An 18,506-nucleotide genomic window follows, 5' to 3' on the forward strand; every position below is an offset into this window, starting at 1 on the left:
GAGTGTAGTTTAGGGGCGGGTTAAGTGAGTTAGGGTTAGGGTGCGGGTAGGGTAAGTGTGCGGTAGTGTCGGACCTTAGGGTTAAGGTTTGGGTTAAGGTTAGTGGATATGTAATTGTGTGTAATGTGTAGTTTATGTTTTGTGTGTCTGTGTAATGGTGTTCGGTTTTGTGAGTTGTCAGTATTGTGTGTTTTCGGTTGTTTGGTCTCGGTGTTTTGTGTGTCGTCGAACTGGCATTTCGGTCAACTAAAGTAGACCCAGTGAAAACATATTTGACCTGGTCATCACAGACATGAGCGACAGGTGTTCCACACCGGAGGTCAACCTATCACTTGTTAGATCAGACCATAAACTAATCACTCTCTATGTCTACACTCCACCACCACCCCCAACTAAGGAAACCACAGTAAAAAACTTTTCTAAACCAAACTTCACCTTACTTAAGACAGAGGTGGCAAGTTTCACAGCCCCAACGCTAAAGGATAACGCTGCCCAAGATGCAGAAACCTTTACAAATGCACTCTATGAGCACCTACAAGGATGCATGGATCGTGCCATCCCTAGCAAAACCAAGACTCACTCCTCTAAGAGAAGGAAACCAGTCTGGTGGACCCCTGCCATAAACAGGCTATACAATAGAAGGAGGAAACTAGTTCAGAAAAAAAGCAAATCCCAAGAAGGAAAGATATCCCTGATCAGTATCAGTAAGAAACTAAGGTCCCTCATAAAATCATCTAAGGCTAACTTCGAAAGAAAAATAGCCAAGGATTCAAAAGATAACCACAAAGCCTTCTTTAGCTATTTTAAGAATGTAAGTGGCAACTTGCAGATATGCACTGAACTAGTGCAAAATAGCACAAAATATACTGAACCTACTGATATTGCTAATATCCTGGCAGATAGATTCAGTGCAAACTTCACCCCCGTCTCACCCCCAAAAGGGCCCACAACAATACCGGAAAAGTGTAGTGTCCCAGAAATTACAGATGCACAGGTGAAAATAGCCCTTTCAAAAACCAAAAACACAGCGTCAATGGGGCCAGATGGTGTCCCAGGCTGCGTCTTGCATGAACTACAGAAAAAACTAACCCCCTACCTAAACACGCTGTTCAACCTCAGCCTCTCCACAGGCTATGTGCCCATAGAATGGCGCACAGCTACGGTTATTCCACTCCACAAAGGAGGGGCCACAACTGACCCTGGTAACTATTGCCCCTCAAGCCTGACTAGCCTGGTCTGCAAGGCTGTGGAGCACATCATCATGGAACTCATTAACAAAGAGATTGAGAACCTTCAAACACTTGACCAGACCCAGTTCGGCTTTATTACGGGCAGATCATGCCTACTAAACCTGGTTGACTTCTTCGAGACAGTCACCAAGGCCATAGACGAGGGGAAAGGTTGTTTACACAGCCTACCTTGACCTTGCCAAGGCTTTTGACACCATTATCCACTCAGGTATTACAGAAAAACTCACCAGCCTGAACATAAACCCCTACGTCATGAGATGGGTTCCCAACTGGCTTACAGACAGAACTCACATGGTAAGAATAGTGGGCTCCAGGTCCGACGCTAAACCAGTCACAAGTGGTGTCCCACAAGGCTCGGTCCTGGGACCTGTAGTGTTCGGCATATACTTTTCAGAAGTACAGGCAAACACAGGAGGACTATGGCTAACCAAGTTCACCGATGACTGCAAACTGGGAGCCATAATTGACTCTCTGGCTGACACAGACATCCTCCAAAAGGGCCTTACTGAGACGGACACCTGGTGTCAAAATCATGGCCTCAAGCTAAATGCCAAAACATCCATCATCCCATTTGGGAAAAACAAAACACCCACGAATTACCACATAGGTGGCAGCCCCCTTAATACAGAAGAGGTAATAAGAGATCTGGGGATGCAGGTAGATAGTAATCTCTCCTTTGACAATCATATTGCCAAAGTAGTTAGGAAATCCTTCTATGTGGCCCATCTAATTACTAAAGGGTTCGTATCTAGAAATAAAGAGGTTATATTGCCCCTCTACTCATCACTCATCAGACTCATCTTAGAGTACAATGCCCCATTTGGGATGTACCTCAGAAGACACATCCAACAGCTGGAGAGACCACAAAAGTACCTCACCAAGAGGATTACTGGCCTCAAATATATGTCCTATGCAGCCCGACAGAAAAAACTCCGGCTGTACTCAGCGGCATGTGCTTACTCAGAGGTGATCTCTACCTGACTTACAAAGCCATGTCCAACTCAGAATTGATGGGCATGCTCCACCTAAAGAAATCCAAGTCACTGCGAGCCACGCACTCTAGTGAGCTAAACCTTGCCACAAGAATAAATAGAACATACTAGATGGATAGATTCCTGTCACAGAGACTCCCCATGCTTTGAAACAAAATTCCAAACTACATTAGGCAGAGCCCCTCAGTAACACTCTTCAAGAGAAACTTTGACTAGTGGATGGATAACAGAAAATACACCCCTGGGATCACATCATTGGCTCTGCTTGATAGAGGATCAGTTAATTAACTAATAGGGTGGCGAAAGCTGACACACTCTGGCTAGGCTTATAAATGCCCTCGGGCAGATAGACTAGTACCTACCTATGAACCTATGACATCTGTCCACATATCATCCCAGGTATGTGTCACTGAAAACATAGGGGCTGTGAGCATTAGAGCAGGCATAACTGACACAGTACTACACATTCAGCAATGGGTTGCACACTTGTGAGGTTTGATGCACAGCACATGGCAGGGTGCAGAACAGGTGCACAACAATACTGTGTACATGGGTGCAGTGTTTTCCTGGAGAAGGGGCATCACCTACTAACACAGCCCATGCATTACACACATGTATACTGTTGCTAGCATGGATTGACTATAGCTACACTGCATGCTGTTGAGTACCATATGTTATGCATGTTGATAGATGAATAAAGGGAGGACTGTACTATCTTTGCGCAACCTCACCTGTATGTGTGTGTGTGTGTGTGTGTGTGTGTATGTGTGTGTGCGCATGTGTGTGTGGTGGGTTATATAATCACAGGACAGCTAATAGTATAATAAGGTCTGTAACATGGAACATGCATTGGGAGGGAAGGTAGACACCAGGTATACCCTTAATACTGCAATCAGCAGAGAGGTGAATGACAACCCACATATACAGCACTACAGATGCATTGGGGACTTACTAGACAACACCAGGGAGTGTATCCATATACTACAGTTGTCACATGATAGGTTGATTGAGCAGCAGATCTGGCAAGTACTGAGCAGTACTTACACATGACACTCCAGTGCATGACATCATGGAGTGAATGTAGTAGCCCTTAACATATAGGGGCCATGGTCACGATGTCCAGACATACACAGAGTGAACACTGAATGACAGTAGTGAGGCCATGTAAAATCTACTCCACTCAGGTCAAGGAGGTAATGGAGTAACAGGTGTTGTGTTGTGATCACTCGTCTAGGCATTGAGAGGAATGATACGTTAATGTGTGGTGTTAATGAGTGTATGTTACCAAGTGTGATGCAGGATTGGGAACTTATGTGAATAAACGTGGTACAATCTGTAAAATCAGGGAAAGGTAGATATTAAGGTGGAATGTGTGTTTGTGTGTGTGTGTGTGTGTGTGTGTGTGTGTGTGTGTGTGTGTGTGTGTGTGTGTGTGTACTGTTATGCAATGCTGTACAGGTCTTAAAGTGCATTTCTTGTTTTCCCCCACAGGTGGTGAGGTAGGTCAGAGTCCCTCCTGCATGCAGTCTGATGTTGGTGTCCATACAGACACTGAAGATGATGATAGTACTGTTGATGCACAGGTGAGGTTGTCAGGGGCTGAAACTGCGCCATCATTTGACATCCCCCTCTTAGCCACACCAACCCTGCACAAAGTTTCAGTGCCTGTACATACCCCATCACCAGTGGCCATAGCAGGGGGACAGTTGGCGATTGGTGGTAGTGCACAGGAGAGTGTGGTATCCATACCTACCGTGTCTGGTCACAGCAGGCATAGCTGGATGTCCAGCAGGGCACCACATAGGCAGATGTACCAGGGTGCTCCTGGTAGGGTCACTGGTCATCATGCCCATGGCAGAAGCGCTGCAAATGGTACCACCAGGCACATTTTCAGACTGTCATGGGGGTGCAGGCACATATGGAACAGTACACCAGACAGGGCCTGAGGCTGCAGAAGGTTGCTCTCACATCTGCAAGCAACAACTTCCATCAACTGTCTGGTGCCCTCCATGCTCATACCAAGGTCATGGATAGATGGTTTGGTGAGATGTTGGGCCTCATCGACCATGGTTTGTCCATCCTTGAACATGTGGTGGGAGTGCGACAATGGTCACATGGACGTAGACCAGCAACACTAACAACTGGTGGTCAATGTGGACATGCTAGGACACCAAGGCACTCCCATAGTGGCAGTACCAGCCCTAGAACTGCAGGGGGGTGCTGTCCACACCACACCACAGCAGGACACTTGCACATGGCCCTGGCCAGTCCCAGGAGGACCTGGTTCCAGCGGGCATCTGTCATCATCAGGGGAGAGTAGCACATCAAGGCCTGTACTTGTACATGCCCATGGAACCCTTGGCAGGTGCAGTCTGCGTGTCCATGGCCAGAGGCGGTAAACTGCACACCCTGCCAGGTATGATCTGCAGCTGTCCAAAAAACAGGGCAGCCACATGGCAGAACTGTGTGCATGCATACCCACACACTATACAAACACACCTAGAGCAACCCCATACCTACACACACCACATCACCATGCCCAGTTCAACTAATTACACCCCTCACCCACACACATGGTGTCAAATGCATGGCTCATGCTCAGTCTCTGGCAGACCAACAACACACCCTGTGCATATGATGATACGTGTGCCACATCCCTGTCATCCATAACATTGATGCAGGGACAGGCTAATGTGGTTCTGATGCACATGGTGACTGTGCTACAGTGTACCAATGTACTGCAGTGTAACATGTTGTCAGGAGTAATGTTTAATGCATACATGTCAGGTAGAGTTGCTGTCCAGCCATGATGCATTATAGCTGTTAGTAGCACTGGATGATTGTGGTCTCTATAATGTTATCCATTTGTGTTATAGGCATACATGTGTCAGCAGGAGGATGGTCTGCAGTCATATTCCACAAGGGGTATGGCACTATAGTGACACCATGGCTGTGACATATCTGGGGTACAGTTGAACACGTCACAGGTATGTATAACAGTTATTGCCTGTGCCACATGGACAGGTGACCCGCTGGGACATGTATATTCAGCAACCTGATGTAGACCCATCCACATACACGCACACTCTTACTTGGCAACACTGGAACTATACCCCTACCTGGGTATGTAGTGCTACTGAACTGTGTGGCACACACCATACAGCGTTTAGGGTGAGGTGTGTTCCAGGTTACATGTTACATGCAGAACATCCCCAGACATGTACAGTATGGTAATGGGGGATGTAATGGTTGTATATGGACAATACATAGTATGACATACCATCATATACACATTAACAGACACATAACAGGCAGACACACATCCGAGAGACCTGGGACTATTGGTGGCAACTAACTTGTCCATGTGTCCAATCTGTTATAGGTAGGCTGCACACAGCACATGCATAACTGGGCTGGATTGTGGTATCAGTTAGCTGTATGGTTGATGGTGGCAGTGGTCACCATAAAGTGGTACATGGGACATATACCGGGTGTACCATGGTGTAATGACAGTGTACACAACACCCACATCCCACAGTGAATATTGTACCCACTGGGACCCATGATGACACTCTGACATACCCACCATCACACATTGCCCATGACTGCAATAAACCCATTGTATATCCCAACAGTGGTACTACAGGGACATGCATGTAATGCACATGCCACAGGCATAGTAGGGTGTTGAATTGTCATGCCTCACCTATGGGCAGCAACAACACTATCCATGCTACTGTGTGGTAATGCTTATTGTAATTGGAGTATGTGACTTTGGAATGGTGTGCCCTGCAGATATACAGACATGCACACATGCACACACTTGCCTGAACTCAGTGGGTATCCCATGCCTATCGACCCATTTGTATAACACTGTTATGCTGGCACTGCAAGGCTCATGTAGCCATTAGGGAGAGGAGCGTAAAAGGGTACATGTAATGTCTGATACAGCAGCAGCCATATCTGACTATGGCAGTGGGTGCTGTGGTGGTTGTGAAGGCCCTCATGGTACTCCCAACTACAGGTGTACTAACACATAGACACTGCTATCCTCAGTAATGCATACGTACACATGTGTCAGTACTGGGGTGCATCACTGCAGGTGGTCATAGGTGTGTACCTGTCTGTTGTCCATGGAGAGATGGGTTGTGTAGGGGATGTGTGTACAGTGGTATCATGCCACCTGCCATGTGCCAGAAGGCAATTTATCGACAAACAGCACTGTGGTGACCCTCAGGGTGAGAGTGACATGCATCAGCCAATCCTCTGTGTTCCTCCTGCAAATGGCCACTGAGGTGATCCAGTTGACATGTATGCAACATGTATTACAACACATGGTTAGTGTCTGTGATGAAGACCTGTACCCAAGCATGCTCTGTTGACTGTGGTAGTGTAGTGGAGGTACCCATGGCATGCAATGCGTACAGGGTGTTGTCTCCTATATGTGCCAGTTATAACACAGCTGGGCTGACATGTCAGTGTCAGTCAGGCATAGGTTGCCTGTACATATCCAAGCTGAATACCTGCCATCTGCACATCTGTACAGGGACTGACAGACATCAGCTTGGCAAGTAGCTATGCAGTAGGATGAATGTGTCAACAGATAGATGTTTGACACAAATATGTATGCCATTACTACATGTTGGAAGCCCTCACTGACATGTGCTGTACAGATGGTAGTCTACAGTTACATTCCACATGTCAGATCATTATCCAGTAGGGGATATATACTGTGACACAGCTCACACACCATGACACGACAGTGAGGCCTCAGAGTCCAGCTATGCTTGCAGGTGTGCTTGTTATCAGTACTACATTTAGCACTCTACTCTTGCCTGGGAAAGCACTGTCAACAGTAGTACCATCATGATACACTACATGCCAGTGTGAGAGCATGTAACCTGGGTTACTACCTTTGTATATAACACATTCACATGGATAACAATGCTGTACAGGTCTTATATACTTGTGTGTCCCAGACATGACACTCACACCCCTTGCTACTGTAATGACGGCACATAGATGCATGTATTGTACATGGCATTACTTACACTTATTACAGATGTAATTACCCTGCTATGTTATCAGACTGGGATGTGAGCACTGGTTACCAGGGCTGAGCCATGCTTAGCAGGTGTCAGCATTGTTGCAATGTAACAGCTAAGCAGATATGCACACTGGTAAGTGAAGCCTACACTGTGTAAGTGCCCATACATTTACCCATAGCTTAGCACCACTTAGCTTCACGCAAACCCGCACAAACGCACTTAAAGCTGCCCAAAACTGCCTTAACCACTCTGTATCCAGCAGCCCTTGTTCTGCCCAGCAATAAAATAAACAACCCTTACAGGTATTGAACCCAGGAATCTGTACACTATAGTCACAACAGTTAACCACTATGCCATGACAACTGTAAAGACAGTGGTTGTTTTCCAATATATCTGTCACTGCACATATTGAATAGTATTGAACAATTGCTTTGACTTCCACAATTGCGTAGTACTTGTTATTTATATTGCTGTTGCATCACATATGTTGTTATATCTAAATGTACACATCAGATATATGGTAAGATATATCTAGGAAAGTATACACAACTGTGATGTTTACACATGACAGAAATATGGATATATACATATGTTGATGTATGTCTACATGTACATACACATGTATATTCATACATATGTATGTCTACACATCTGTATAGTGCATCATATATATGGCCATTTGTAGATCTCTTTGTATATATATATATATATATATATATATATATATATATATATATATATATATATATACACACAGACACACACACACACACACACACACACACACACACACACACACACACACACACACACATATATATATATATGTATGTATGCACATCCTATGTGTACAGATATACTTATGTATGTTGATATATATGTAGATATCTATAACTATATGTGCATACATATCTATTCAGATATACCTATATATGTCGATATATATGTAGATATCCATAACTATATGTGCATATGTATCTATATAGCTGTATATGTGTAGACATATATTGCTGTGTATATGTATATATATGAGTGTTTATATGTGTGTGTGTGTGTGTGTGTATATATATATATATATATATATATATATATATATATATATATATATATATAGATATGTATATGTGTTTATAGAGATATATGAATATATATATATATATATATATATATATATATATATATATATATATATATATATATATATATATATATATATATATATATATATATATATACACATATATGTTTACCATAGGTCCAGAACATGGAATGTAGTCCTGCCTCAGCATCAATAGTCCCATCCTCTTAGTGCAAGGGGATATGTATGTATTGCAGGTATATATGTAGACTATTGTTACTGTAACAGGGGTTGTCCTAACAGACATGTGTGTGTGGGGGGAGTCAAATCTGCTTTTGACATGTGCGCCATTGGCTACTGACAGACATCCCAAGGACATCATAGTACAGTACCACTGCTAGCACAGTAATTATCCTGTGGACTACAGCAGAGATATGACCAATATATGTGGACAGTCTGGCACTCTGTGGTCAGTCCAGAGGTCTACACAAATCCCCTTTGTGCGAGACATGTGGACCATACCTCACAATGTGGATGTTAATAGCCATGTACATGGGTATATCACATAAATACTGGACTACATATGCCCACACAGTTTATGCATTCACACACACTAGTCTGTCCTGACGCATATTACTTGGTGGTGCACAGGTCACATAGCCACATACTACCCAGTAATTAGTGACATACATCTGTACAGAATCCCACTGCTTTGTCAGAAATACACGGCAGTTATGGTGGCTTGGCAGCAGTATGCTTTGCAAATAACTAGACATAACAGCACACTGGGTAATTACACTAGGCTGCTAGGCATGTCACACAGCACTGTGCAAACTACAGGCAGACTGCCACAATACTGAACTACATTTTGCATTTGGGAATACACATGTACCTGCAATTATAGCAGGCTCTACATGCATGTCACAGCACAGAGCAACAGATACCTGTGAGAAAGTGCATACCCACAGCCAATGTGAACAGAGCCACAACCACATACGGTACACAAGCTTAATAAGACACTATATGGACTGTCTGATAAACACCATCCTCATATGTGCCACTCAAACACTAACCCTACATACACTGGTTCATGACACCATGTGGTCCAATGCATGTCTGTGGTATGGGACACATGTGTCTGGCCCTACAGACATGTGAGCCAATAGGGTACCATACACTGGGGCAGCATGTAATATCAGATAGAACAGGACCAAGAACAATGGCATCTACCACAGTCTGTGCACAGCCCAAGGTATGTATGCACGATACACATACTGCTGACAATCACCATAAGTACACAGACCCCAGTACTGTACACACAACCACAGAATGCCCAAGTTATGTCCTCAGAAACAACCCCTATATACATAACATGTCTAACAGTCTGATATCTGACTGGCTTGTTATTAGGTATGATATCAATAAATAATGGTGTACAGAACATATGCACCTCTTACTGCATGACATATGTACAAAGGTTGACAGACTTGTGGCTGGAGCTACAAACACTGCCCCAATATTGGCATGTTGCTGTGATAACCTCATACATTTACTGTCGTACCAGGGTTTGTTGTGACATATGTCCTATGAGGGATATAAAGTCAGTAACTCTCATAGCTGTCACCATGTACTGACGGCAATCCTCACACTATGCTTCTGCAGTTCTCAGATAGGTGTTCTGTGAGTGACACAAGAAACAAAAGGCTCCACACACTGCCCAGTCTGCAGATAACCCTAGATGCTGTCATGACAGGTATTAACTCATGTAGACCAGCCATATCCACTTACACCCTGTTAAACTGACATTACTCCAAATGCAGAAGAGCAACACGTACATTCTGTAGTCATGTCTGGCACATCCCCCTCCTGTCTGTTGGCCTGTTTACACAGTATATGTTGTCAGAGGTAAATCCCAATACCATCTGTGATGCTGTTTGCCAAACTCCGAATGTAAGTCCTGCTCACAGCGAATGAAAAGGTCCAACACCAGCATGATGTTCCTAAATATTGGAGTGTGTTTCTATGCAATTGGCTATGGGAATGTTACCACAGCTGTTCCACATGCAATCACCTAGATGGGGGACTGCAATTTGTGCAGAGGCCATCAGCTAATCATGAGCATCACTTACAGAACACAAGCTGCTGCCTAAGCAAAGCAGGTGTACCTCTCCACATCCACCAGAGAGGGAGTGAGAGAGACAGAGACAAAGGGAGGGGGTGGGAGGGTAAAACCTAAGCATGTTTGTGTCACACACCTACCAGTACAGAGTTTCAACTCCCTGTCTGACTATGTATTGTTATCACATGTCTATGCAGTTATTGCATGCGCCACATAACTTACATGTTAGCGAGGTATCCAAAGGTATATATGATGGTGAGTGACATCTGCAACAGTGATATAGTAGCGATAAGGTAGGTGTAGTACACATGCCTATCCACATGAACAGGTGTCAACATCAACACAGCCACACTCTCTCAGGGACTCACTCACATTGACACACTTGGCAGGGTCAGGAATAGACATCCTAACTAGCTAGTTTGCCACAGTACAATAATGCACAGGTATCACATGCACCACAGGGGTCTCCAGATGTTATATGAGCAAATGGTATGTGAATATGTCTGACATCAGACAGCATGCTTCAGTAAGCCAATGGAAGTTATAGTGAGTGTGAATGTGGTCAAAAGTATCATACGCCATACACACAGACACATGGTGCCAGTACTGACATGCATGGGTGCATTGCTTCACTGGTGTGTAGTGTTTGACTGTGCCAGAAGGCTATACAAGGCTAGGTGAAGGGTATACCTTGGCATCAGGCCACATGACAATGGTCTGCAGTGTGGTTCAGGGGTGTAGGGTCTAGATTGGCCCACACAGGTGGGTGTTGTATTCACCATCCAGTCACCTGGGTTACTACTGTGTGTGGCCAGTGCTGTGCAATGCTTGCCATGTATGTGTTCTATAGTCCATGACATGGATGGTATCTGGGATGTGCACATGTCTCACATGCATGTTCAGTGACATGTGGAACTGTACCTGGGGTGTCTGGCCCATGTTGTGTACACAGATTGTTATCATCAGATGTGCCAGTCCTGGCCTCATGTGGTTTGAACTGGTAATAAACACCAGGTTGACCACGCACCTACATTGATAGCATGATACAGGTATTCCCTGGTGTCACTGAGATCTGTCCATACAGGGCATGTGTTTAAGGCATGGTATGTCCTTTGTGGGTCACATTTGATGGCACCACAGTTGTTGTAGGCATCCAGTGAGGAACATAGTGAAGACGCACTGTCTGCAATTATGTGCCTATTGTAGTGATGGGACAGGGTACCATGGTTACTATCTGTGGGCAATATGCAGGGTACTACCAACATAGCGGTTGCTGCCTAGGCAAGTGTGTTTGTGTATGAGACATGGGTTGAGAGTGTTCTCTGGGTAATACAAGGGTTGATCACTTTGTTTGCCAGGCCTTGATGTCAAATATAGGGGTATGGATTTGCATGTCAGCCTCTCAGCTATTTGATATGTGCTATCCTTGTAAGGTGGACATTGTGACATATGCCCACCATATAAGAAATTTGCAAAACTCACTCCAGAATGAGTCCAGTTGTCACATATTCACAGCCACCTCCACACAGGGTATGAATGACAAACACAGGCGCGCGCGCACACACACACACACACACACACACACACACACACACACACACACACACACACACACACAGTTGCCATGTCTGGGATTAGACCTCCTACCTAACTAGTTTATCACACTACAGCATTACACAGTTATAAGATGCACCATGGAGATTACTGGACTACTTTTTCCCCAAAGGTGTATTTCACTGGGAATGACATCAGCATGCTTGCCAAAGAAGAGCAATGGAGGTTGTAGTTACTGTGAATGGCCTCAAAACCACTGCTCCCTACAAAGACAAACACACACTCTTCCCATGTCTGGGAATAGAACCCCTACTGAACTACTATATCACACTACACCATTACATTGTTATAGGATGCAACACAGAGATTACTGGATTACTCTTTCCCCAAAGATGTATTTCACTGGGAATGACAGCAGGCTTGCCAAAGAAGGGAAATGGAGGTTGTAGTGACTGTGAATAGCCTCAAAAGCATTGCTCCCTACACAAACACGCCAACATCCACACTTGCCTTGTCTGGAAACAGAACTCCTACCTAACTACTATATCACACTACAGCATTACGCTATTACAGGACGCATCACAGAGATTACTGGACTACTCCTTCCCCAAAGGTATATTTCACTGGGAATGACATCAGCAGGCCTGCCAAAGAAGGGCAATGGAGTTTGTTGTGAATGTGAATGGCCTCAAAAGCATTGCTCCCTACACAGACAAACACACACACATGCACACTTGCTATGTCTGGGAATAGAACTCCTACCTAACTAGTTTTTCACACCACAGCATTACACAGTTATAGGATGTGCCATAGAGATTAGGGGGTTACTCCTTCCCCAAAGGTGGATTTCAAAGTGAATGACATCAGCAGGCTTGCCAAAATAGGGCATTTGAACTGTAGTGAGTGTGACTAGCCTAAAAAGCATTGTTCCCTACACAAACAGACACACACACACACACACACACACACACACACACACACACACACACACACACACACACACACACACACACACACACACACACACAGTTTCCATGTCTGGAATTAGAACTCCTACCTAGCTAGTTTATTACACTACATCATTACACAGTTATAGGACATGCCAAAGAGATTACTGGGCAACTCCTTTCGCAAAGGTGTATTTCAAAGTGAATGACATCAGCAGGCTTGCCAAAGTAGGGCATTTGAATTGTAGTGAGTGTGACTAGCCTAAAATGCATTGCTCCCTACACACACACACACACACACACACACACACACACACACACACACACACACACACACACACACACACAATTGCCATGTCTGGGATTATGATTCCTGCCTAACTAGTTTAGCACACTACAGTATTATGCAATTATGGGATGCACCACAGAGATTACTGGGTTACTTTTTCACCAAAGGTGTATTTCAAAGTGAATGACATCAGCAGGCTTGCCAAAGTAGGGCATTTGAATTGTAGTGGGTGTGACTAGCCTAAAAATCATTGCTCCCTACACAGACAAACACACAGTTGCCATGTTCATAGGTTCATAGGTTCATAGGTTCATACTAGGCTATCTGCCCTAGGGCATTTATAAGCCTAGCCAGAGTGTGTTTGGCTTTCGCCACCCATTTTAAAATAATTTTGCTATGCCCTTTTTTGAGGTTAGTATACTGTGCCTCTGTCTAACAGTGACACAGAAGTGATACCCGGGGTAAGCCTACGATCTCCCATCCACTCATCAAGATTCCTCTTGAAGAGAGTCAATAAGGGACTCTGCCTAACCTGGACTGGGATTTTATTCCAGAGTGAAGGGAGCCTCTGGGTTATGAATCTGTCCCTCCAGCATGTCCTATTTATTTCAGTGCTGAGGTTCAAGTCTCTCGACCACGTAGCTCGATGGGATTTGGATTTTCTGAGGTGCAGCATGTCCATTAATTCTGGGTTGGACATGGCTTTATACGTCAGGCACAGACCGCCTCTGAGCAGGCGGTATGCCACTGAGTAGAGCTGGAGTTTCATTAACCGGGCAGCATATAGTATCTGTTTGAGCCCTTTGATCCTCTTGGTGAGGTACTTTTGGGGTCTTTCCAGTTGCTGCAGGTGTCTGGTAAGGTACATCCCAAAAGGGGCATTGTACTCAATTATGGGCCTGATGAGGGATGAGTAAAGAGGCACGATGACCACCCCTGTTCTAGATGTGAATCCCTTCATGATTAGGTGGGCTATATAAAATGTTTTTCTAACCACTTTGGCCACGTGGTTGTCAAATGAGAGATTGCTATCAACTTGGGTCTCCAGGTCCCTAATTACTTCTTCTGTACTTAATGGATTACCACCTATGTGGTAATTTGTGGGCACTTTGTTTTTGCCAAAGGGGATGACTATACACTTTTTGGCGTTTAGCTTGAGGCCATGGCTCTGGCACCAGTTGTCTTTTTCTATGAGGCCCTTTTGGAGGATGCTTGTGTCGGCTGGAGTGTTGATTATGGCGCCCAGTTTGCAGTCATCTGCAAACTTGATCAGCCACAGTCCTTCTGTGTTGGCCTGTACCTCAGAGAAATATATACCGAACAAGAGAGGTCCCAGGACTGAGCCTTGTGGGACGCCACTTGTAGCTGGTTTGGAGTCTGACATGGCTCCAGCAATTCTAACCATGTGGGTTCTGTCCTTGAGCTGGTTTGCAACCCATCTAGTGACATAGGGGTTTATATTTAAGATGGTGAGCTTATCTATAATGCCCAAGTGGGGTATTGTATCGAAGGCTTTTGTGAGGTCCAGGTAGGCTGTGTGGACCACCTTCCCCTCGTCAATGGCCTTAGTGACTGTTTCAAAGAAATCAACCAGGTTTAAGAGGCAGGATCTGCCCTTAACAAAGCCAAACTGGGTAGGATCCAGTTTCTGTAAGTCCCCAATATCTTTATTTATGAGGTCCATGATGATCCTTTCCATAGCTTTGCAGACCAAGCTAGTCAGGCTTATGGGGCGATAGTTTCCAGGAACCGTTGAGGCACCACCTTTGTGGAGAGGGACCACTGTTGCTGTACGCCACTCTTTCGGTACATATCCTGTAGTAAGGCTGAGATTGAACAGTAGTTTTATGTTTGGGTTTAGCTCTTCTTGGAGTTCATGTAGGATGCAGCCCGGGACACCGTCTGGTCCCATTGATGCTGTGTTTTTTGCTTTGGAGAGGGCAGCTCTTACCTGAGCATCTGAGATGTCAGGGGGGCAGCACTCTGCTGGGATAGATATTTGCCCTTTTGGTGGGGAGAAGTTTGCGCTGAACCTGTCAGCTAGGATGTTGGCAATGTCTGTGGGTTCGGTGTATTTTTTTTGTCATTTTGGACTAATTCTGAGCATATCTGGGAATTCCCACCCAGGTTCCTAACATAACTAAAGAAAGCCTTGTGATTATCCTTAGTGTCTTGTGCAATTTTTCTCTCGAAGCTGGCATTAGACGATTTTATGAGTGCCCGTAGTTTTTTGCTAATACTGATCAGAGATGCCTTCCCTTTTTGGGATTTTGCTCTATCATGTAGTAGCTTCCTCCTTCTGTTGTATAGTTTGTTTATGGCTGGGGTCCATGAGACAGGATGTCTGCCTTTGGAGGATTGGGACTTGGTTTTATTTGGGATTGCATGATCCATCTGTTCCTGAAGGTGTTCATAGAATGCGTTTATAAAGGATTCTGCGGTCTGGGCCGCATTTTCCACAGGCCAGGGGGCTTTGAAGGATTCCACCTCAGTTTTGAGGAGTGTGAAATTTGCATTAGAGAAGTTTTTCACTGTGGTTTTCAGGGCAGGGGGTGGAGTCGGGATGTGAATGTCCAGTGAGATTAGTTTATGGTCTGATCTTACCAATGAGGGATACACTTCTGGTCTGGAGCATAGAGTCCCCATGTTGGTGATGATCAGGTCCAGTATGTTTTCCCCTCTTGTGGGAGTGGTAACAAGTTGTTCCATAGCATTTGAGTTTATAAATTCTAGGAACCTTTGGGCTAGGGTGTTGGAGCTAGAGTAATGCTCCCAGCCTATATTTGGGTAGTTGAAGTCACTCAATATAATGGTGTTTGGAGAGACCTTCATATTTTCCAGTGTTCTCAGGAAGGCCAAGTGGGGTTCCTGGGTTTGGGAGGGTGGTCTGTAGCAGGCTATAAACTGGAAGGCAGTTTTACCCACTGTTAGTTGCACATGGATAGTCTCTGATGCTTCGTGCTGTGCCACCAACCTGGAGGTTTGGGTATCTTTGATGAATATTGATACTCCCCCTCCTTTTGTGGTTCGGTCCAAGTTTTGGCACCGAAAAGCATGGTATGAGGTATAACCTGGTAGTGCTGGGGTGCTCTTGGGAGCCTTGAACCAGGTTTCTGTTACTGCACAGATATCGATGTTCTCCATGCTAAGGAGAGTTTTGAGTGCATGCATCTTGAGGTTTAGACTTCTGGCGTTGAGTAGCATTACTCTTAGTTTCCTTATCCCTTGTGATACCTATGGAGGTGGGTTTGTCTTTTGAGCCTTGCCTAAAAAAGGCACTATGGGGGTAGCAAGAGCCTTTGCCAATATCCAAAAGCCCAGGGGTGACAGGTGCAAGCCGTCCCTAGCGAAGCATCGTGGCTTGTCGAGCATGTCATCCCAGGCTGACAGGCATTGGATCCCCTTTGAATGACACCAATACTTAAGCCAATTGTTGAAATTGATCATCTTGTCTTCATATTGTGGCATCATTCTTGGTGAGGGTAAGATGCTACTCAAGGTCAGGGTCATACCGGCCTGGGCTACATGCTCAGAGCTCCTCTATGTCTCTTTTCATGTAGTCCAGGGAGGTACGTCTCAGGTCATTCACACCATCATGGACAATGACTGAATCATATTTGTACTTGCCTTGGAGTGACCTGAGTGCTTGTGTTATGTGGCGGATCCTAGCGCCCGACAGGCAGCTCACCGTGACCTTCTCCTTGTTCAGCCTGGTTAGCGGGATGTCAGTGTGCCTGACGATAGAGTCACCTATTACAAGTGTATCAGGTGTGTCGTTTAGCCTTAAGGGCTGTGACTGTTCGGCACACCGGCTTTGTGAGCTATGTGTTGTACGTGTTTTGTTTTGGGATAGCGGTTGCTTGGGTGTTTGCTTTGGAGGTCTCTGCTGCTTAGGTAGATTTTTATTTAGAGCCTCTGAGTATGTTTTTGTGTGTTTATGTGTTTGGTTTGCTGTTGTGGTAGGTCTATGTGAGACTGGAATTGTAGTGAGTGTGGTTTCCTTCTCCTCCTGACTGGTTACGCCAGTACTGAGTTGAGAGAGCTTAGCCTCCAGTGTGGCTATATGGTTGCATCTCTCACATGTGTTGGAATTTGTTGGGAGGAGGAGAGGGTTGTCTATTTACATGAGGCAGTTGCAACATTGCCTCAAGATTCCCAGATTCACCAGCTGGACCAGAGAGGAGATTGACAACTGACCTTTGGACATGCTAGAATAGTACTGGGAATTCCTTTATAATTGAAAAAAAAAGGGCTAATGGGGAACAAGGTACTCAAGGGGAGTTTGTGAGGGTGTAGTGCTTTTAATTTTTTAGTGCTGACTTATATAATTGCTTTAGTGGGCAAGTGCCAGGTAACTTAAATGCAATGTGTTACAGGTAACTTAAATGCAAAAACGACAAACAGTAACTTTTTTTCAAGTGAAACAAGGAAATAAGTACAGTAAGCAATGCAGATATCACTAGGGATCCGCAGAAGCACTGAAAAGCCACGTTTTAGGTGGAATTAGCATTTCAGGGAAATACCAAGCAAACAAACAACAAGCATACAAACAAAACTAGATTCAGCAGGCCTGGATCTAGTCTATGCTACAGCAAATAAGGTGTACCAATTTCAGTAATAAACAGTTCAAATATGCAGGCACTATAAGCCTTTAACCAGAAATTCCCAGCTCAGAAGGGCAGAGTCCAGCCTCTCCTCCCACAAGAGTGCAGGCCATGAACCTTCTTAATGTAAAATAACTGGCCTGAAGCCCAAGTGCTTAAACCAGAACTAATATACTTTTAGAATAACAGACACTGAGCCCTCAATCAGCAGTTCCCAACTTAGAAGGATATAAGCTACCTGTCCTGCCACCACAGTGCAGGCCACAAACCTTCCTAATGTAAAACAACTGGTCTGAAGCTCAAGTGCTTAATCCAAAAGACTTAGAATGATAGCTACACTTTAATCAAGTTACTACCAAGCAGTAATAAATACAATTGAATACTTTAAAGAATGCCTGGATTAGTGCTCAAGTTATACAAACAAAGCTAGATTCAGCAGGCCTGGATCTAGTCTATGCTACAGCAAACAAGGTGTACCAATTTCAGTAAGAAGCAGTTCAAATATGCAGGTACTATAAGCCTTTAACCAGAAATTCCCAGCTCAGAAGGGCAGAGTCCAGCCTCTCCTCCCACAAGAGTGCAGACCACGAACCCTTCTAATGTAAAATATCTGGCCTGAAGCCCA

This window comes from Protopterus annectens, chromosome 3.part1 (genome assembly GCF_019279795.1).
Source record: "Protopterus annectens isolate FY-2018-M chromosome 3.part1, PAN1.0, whole genome shotgun sequence".
NCBI classification, from domain to species: domain Eukaryota; kingdom Metazoa; phylum Chordata; order Ceratodontiformes; family Protopteridae; genus Protopterus; species Protopterus annectens.